A 6,698-nucleotide genomic window follows, 5' to 3' on the forward strand; every position below is an offset into this window, starting at 1 on the left:
ACAGACTGATGCTCTCCCTTACATAACCCATCTTCACAAGTTCATCAATCTTCTCCTTAATGATTTCACTCTCTTTTAGGCTCATTCGGTAGTGTGGAAGACTCGATTTCCAAGTCAATTGGTTGTCCTATATTGGCGGTAGCCGTAGCTCCTCGAGAAACAAGTCTTTATACTATTCAAGCATAAAATTCACCTCTTTTGGAACTTCGACCTCTATCTTATTTTTCAACTCCCCACTTGCCTTCACCATCAGCATATAAACCATTTGACTCTCATCATACTTATTGATGAATGATTTATGAGTAGGGAAAACGATTAATATTGCCTTATTCTTTGACTTGGGTTCTTCCATCATTGGTGTAAGTACACATCTCACCCTATCCTTCACATACCTATAAGTATTCATCCTTCCAACATGGGTGGAATGCCTATTAAATTGCCACAACCTTCCCAAGACTATGTGGCAAACATCCATATCAACCACACCACAATAGATTCTGTCTTGGTATTCCCCAAGGACAATTGACATCTTGCATCATTGATAAACCCTTCATTAACCCACGCTTTTGATCCATCGCACACTATAGGGACTAGGATATGCTTTCACAATTAATCCGAACTTTCGAACCATGATATTACTAATGATGTTTTCTTGGCTCCCACTATCGATGATGAAATTATACTTCTCCCCCTTATACTAAACAACAGGTTTAGAATATTTGGTATCGTTCATCCTCTTCAACTCGGTTGGAGACCAACAATCTTCTAATAACGTGAATAGCATGAGCATCATACTATTACCCATCATCCTTTTCATTAATAGGTTCATAAAATACATCATCATCCTCTTCATAATCATCCTTTTACTGCTCCACTACATTGGCACTACTCGTCCTCTTAGGACATTCTTTTGAGCGGTGACCCAACTCATTACAATTGAAACACTTGAATGGTGCTGGCTTAACATAGAGGTTGTTGCCCCAAGGAGACGGTGGTGCTCCCCTATCAGGTCTCACGTCTCCTACCAGTGCTTTTCCCGCAATAGGAGCTTTCACTCCACTAGTGCTTGCCACTTTCTTTCCCTTATCAATCATCTTCGAAGCTTCTCTCCCCATAAATGGACCATCACCCCGGACCTTCGATAGCTATCACAGGTTCTCATACTCAACTGTGACTCAGCTTCAAGGCTAGATTTCGAGCATCTTGCACACAAATTACCATTTTCGTACCAATTCTATATTGGATGTTATATCGTAACCCCTTAAGATACCTAGAAGTCTTTTGACTTTCGGTTTCCGCCAAGTTTTCCCTTGATGAAAGTTGTAAGGATTATGAGGTATACTCATTGACACTCTTAGCACCTTGTGAGCACCCACGATACGAGCTATAGATATATTGTTCATATTCTGATGGTAGAAACGCTCCCTCAACATCACCTTCATCCGAAGCGAAGATCTAATCGGCTCCCGTCCCCCTCTTCTTCTTTCTTCTCTCACTTGATCCCACCATATTGAAGCTCCTCCCTTCAATTGGTAAGCTACTAATCGCAATTTTTTCTCATCAGAAATATCCAACTGACCCCGAACGAAGGCAGGTCAATTTTAAGCTTGAAGGCATATTCGTCCACTTCCCTTTCCCTTTCTTTTTTAGTCCGATTTCGCTCCATTAGTATCTCCTTAAACTCTTCAAACCTCTTGTCTATAGATTCCATTGATTCTTGCGGTAGCCTCTATTGAACCATTGCCAAAATAAGTCTCGGATTAGGAAAACGATTGCCTCTGATACCAACTGATACAGATTCGAGATGGTAGTGTTGATTTTGGTCTTAAATCAATGAAAAAAAGTTCTTCACTAGCTAAACTAGTATGAGTTAATCCCAAGCTATAGATATAAAACCTTGCTCTCAAAAAGCATTTGTATTTGATTGATAATAAGTTAATCATCCTTACAACGCGTGGGGTTTAAATACCTCCCCTAATTAAAGAACAAAAAACTTCTAGGTATCAGTCCTTCATCTGCAAATCAGTGTAACCACGTAGGTTTTTTTTTTAATCAACCCTTAATTTTATAAATTATCCTAATATTCACTAATGGCAAGAAAGATTAATTAGGGCATGATTCAAAACGTAAGGGTTATGCAAAGGAGAAACAACTTTATTTTTGTTGCTTTAGAAGGGAAAAGCAAAATCTTCTCTAAGAAATAAATATCAAAAGAGAGAATAGCTCTACTTTTCATGTTTTGTAAAAGAATAACTTTTTTCCAATCTTTGATTTTTGTAACCAAACATTCTCATCTTTGTAAAGCATTAGAAAGTGTAAAATAAACATAATTAAAGTTAAAGTATAGGACATTAAAATTAAAAAAAGATTACCCAAATATCTTTTTTAATTTAATTTAATAAAATAAAATAAAAAGGACATGGATAAGCATATCTCTTCTTTAAAACCTTAAAGATGTTGCTACTTTAGAATCATAAAAAGATGATTATCTTGAAAACTTTAAATTAAAATCATTAAGCATAAGAAGGGAATTTGTCGGTTTCTCTTGCTTTTTTACTAATTATTTAGAGGACAAACTTAGTGTTTGATGAGTTGCAATTAGTTTTATAATTGTATTTTATTTTTCTCTATTATAATAATTTTTTTTTTAATTCAAATGCTAGATATTGATTTTTTTTTTTTTAAAAAAAATTAAGGTGTAAAAATACCCATAACGTTTACATCCAGGAGCAATTTTACCCGTAACGTCTAAAATGGTACAATTTTACCCTAACGTTGATAGCCAAAAGGTTTGCATCATCAACATTATAGCTGCTATAGAGAGCAATTTTACCGTAACATTGTCAAGTTGAGTGAATTTCAGACATTATTGTAAAATACATTTTGCACCAATTGCATAAGAATTCGTTTAAAAAAAATTATATTTTCTGTGATTTAATAATAGAATTGGAGGTTAATATTCATTAATTTGGTGAAATATTTTGATTTTTTTTTGTTCAACTCGTAAAATAGACAATATATATTTTAATTTTTTTTCATGTCCAATCATATGTTTATGATCTGTCACTAATGAGTGATAAAATGACTCACTTGTGAAGTGTAGATGACAAGATTCATGATCGAAAAAACAGTTTGATGAATTAGTTCTAAAATTGACCCAACTTGACAATGCTAGGGGTAAAATTGCTCTTAGATGCCGGGGTAAAATTGCACCATTTTAGACGTTAGAGCTAAAATTTCTCCTGGCTATAAACGTTGTATTTTTGCATCTTATAAAAAAAAGTTATAGTAAAAGATTTTTTTTTGATAGAAATTGGGACGAGACAGAACTTGGGCGGGGTGAGCCCCCGTGGCCCAAGAACTGACAAACCCGTAATATATTAATAATAAAAAAATGAGTATTTGAACAAGAGAATAAGAAGGAGAACAAACAAAATAAGGGGTAAGGAGAAAAGTTTAGGAAAGTCAAGAAAACCGCAAGCGAGAAATACTACAAATGTTAATCTGATAATCAGGAAGTTATCAAGTTAATTTCTAGCAATTTAGCTATTGGGATGAAAGGCAAGAATCTTATTAAAGGGATCAAGAGGCTCTGCCATTCCTTTGCTTCTATCACTTTCTGTCATATCTTTAGAGAGCAGAACAGGGTGGCGGATCGTTTGGCGGCTGCAGGTCATGAAGGAAGTTGGGGAGTCACTAATTATCCTTCTCCTCCGGCCTTTCTCTCCTCGATCCTTCTGGAGGATGTGGTGGGGGTTAGCTTTTCCAGGCTAATCCCGAGTTAGGTTTTGTTTTGTTTGCTTTTGTTTTCTTATTCCTACCAAAAAAAAAAGAAATACTACAAATGTCATCATTGATAAACATGTGGCAAAAAGCAGGAGCTGAAGGCCACCAATTGATCACTGAGGAAGAGACTCCAAACTTAGCCAGCGCATCATCAACTCTATTTCCTTCCCTAAAGATGTGAGAAAAAAGAATGCTCATCCTAGAGCAAATCCTGAGACAATGCAACCACTCTTGACGAATACTCCAAGGAACATCCATGTGGTTACACTGATTTGCAGATAAAAGACTGTAAATTTTTGTTATCAAAACGAGAATTGTGCTTGTCGACATTTGCAAAACCGAGACATTTTGGGTTGACATTGCCAATTTGGCCATTTACGAATTGAAAATGAAAATTTTCAAGAATTTGATAATATTCAAAGCAACTTTAATTCTTCAATTTTTTTAGTTTTGAGGTCATTTAGATGTTGTTTCGTGAAGAAAGACAAAGTTAATTTTAGAGAGATAAAGCTCCAAAAAATGATGATTTTGAAAAATAAAAATGTGGCTTCATAGCAAATGTGATATTAAACAACTTTAATTCTTGAAAATTGGCGATATCAACCCAAAAGTCATTGATTTTTTTTTTTGCAAATGTCGACAAGCACAATCCTCGTTTGATAACAAGAAAATCACAGTCATTCATCGGAGATCAATGTAACCACATGAATTTTGATTGGAATTAATAATAAATATAATGGTGATAATCAGACTTAATAAAAGAGTACGAATGAGATGATTTGATAACAACTCGATTTGTTGTAAAAAACGTTAATATTATTGATCTGATACTTAGTTTAAATACAGCAGGAACAGTTATAGAATAACTGTTGAATAACCATTTCCTACAAATCAGTGAATTAATAACTACTTCAGCAACTGATTAAATCAAACTTACATAAGAAGATATTCTAAACATAATACAAAAAATAATGCAGCAGTTACTAAAGCATAAATTCAGCACTCCTCCTTGCTTTGGTTGCTGCAAACTCCAAGCTTTTCTCTAAGGAACTCAAACTTTCTCTTTGGCAATGGCTTGGTGAATATGTCTGCTTAATATCATCTCTGATTCGAGGGAGCAATACAAGCCTATAGAAACATTCTGCCTTCTTTGCACTCAAATTGGAAGCAAAAATTCTAGTTGCTTGATACATTGCATTTGGTGACCAATTTTCAGGTTTTGTAAGGTATAAGACATCCTCCCACAGTTGCATTGTAGGGATATGCTTAAATGCTTTGGGCATTTTTCCAGCTGTGTACTTGCTCAAGGACTCCCTAAGTCCTTTATACAATTCTATGATCGGTTCATCCAGTTTAGGCAAAGGAGGCGCTTCTAAAGAAACATTTGTGTCCTTCTGTTTGATTTTTTTAATATTGAGGTATGCAAGTGTGCGTTGTGGACCCGCATCTTTGGACAAAGATGACTCAATTAATTTCTCCTCATGCTCATCAATCTCATCATAATCACCAAACTGAGTTTGAGTTTCAAAGAAACCATTAAAATCATCAAGGTCCCCTTCTTCATCTTCTTTTCGATCCCTGTCATTTTCTTCTTCAGCTAAAGCAAAGGCAGTAGTACCAGTAGGATTTGTCTCCTCAGCCTCCTCTTGAATTTCCTTCTTCTGAATCAACGCCTCTTTCAAATTTTTTGAACTCAAACCTGATGAGATCATCTTTTCACAGACTTCTGAATTAATTTGTATTTCAATAAACACTATTTGCTCCTCCTTCAATAATTCAATGCAAATATCTTGCCTTTCATCTTCACTTTAAACACATCTTTGTCCGCTAAATCCTTTATGATGCAGTGATTTGTTTCAAATAAACTTTGAAACCCTTCTCAAGAAGTTGGCCAGCACTCAACAAATTCTGACTTATGTTAGGCACAAATAATACATCTTTGATTATTTTTGTACCTGAAGTGATCTTAATAGCCACTGTACCTTTTCCCTTCACTCGGATGTACTCTCCATTTCCATTTTTTACTTTGGAAACTGCTGATGTATCTAGCTCCTTGAACAAAGCACGATCATAAGTCATATGGTTCGTACATCGCTATCTATAAGCCAATTATCACTTGAATTTCCAACAGCAAAACATGAAGCCACAAAAAGATATTCCTCTTCTTCTTGATCAGCAACTTGAGCAACATTTTTCTCATGGGTTTCTGAATTTTGTTGAGTGTTGCTTTTGCAAATCTTTTAATGATGTCCCATCTTTTGGCACTTCTCACATTGTTGATCTGGTCTTCTCCAACATTTAAAAGGTGGATGACCTTTCTTTCCACAATGATGATAAGGAGGAAAGTCGGATTTAGTTCTTCCACTAGTGTTAGAAGAATCTGAAACTTCCTTCTTATTCTTCTTGTACTTCTTCCCTTTTTCTCCCTGGCTAGATTGACCCTTTGCAAATAATGCACCTTGAACAAAATTCTCAGACCTCAAAAGTCTCCTATGCTCTTGTGCCTGCAAAGCATTCAACAACTCTGCCAAACTAGTTTTTGACAGATCCTTAGTGTTTTCCAAAGAAGAAATGGTTGCCTCGTACCTTTCAGGAACAGTCACAAGAAGCTTTTGAACTAATCTAGAATCAGGAAATTCAGTACCAAGTAATCCTACTTTGTTAGCAACGCTAAGCAATTTGTCTAAATACTCTTTGACAGTTTCTGAATCCTTCATCTTTTGAAATTCAAATTCTATGATCAAGTTAAGAGCCTTCATTCCCTTGATCTTCTCATCTCCTTCAAATTCCTTCTTCAAGAAATTCTATACTTCAAAAGCTGATTTCATTGTCATAATTCTGATAAAGATACCAGATGAGACTGCAACAATAACGTAGCTCTGGCCTTCGACTTTCTTGATTTCTTCTCCTTG

Source organism: Euphorbia lathyris, chromosome 10, assembly GCF_963576675.1.
Source record: "Euphorbia lathyris chromosome 10, ddEupLath1.1, whole genome shotgun sequence".
NCBI classification, from domain to species: Eukaryota; Viridiplantae; Streptophyta; class Magnoliopsida; order Malpighiales; family Euphorbiaceae; genus Euphorbia; species Euphorbia lathyris.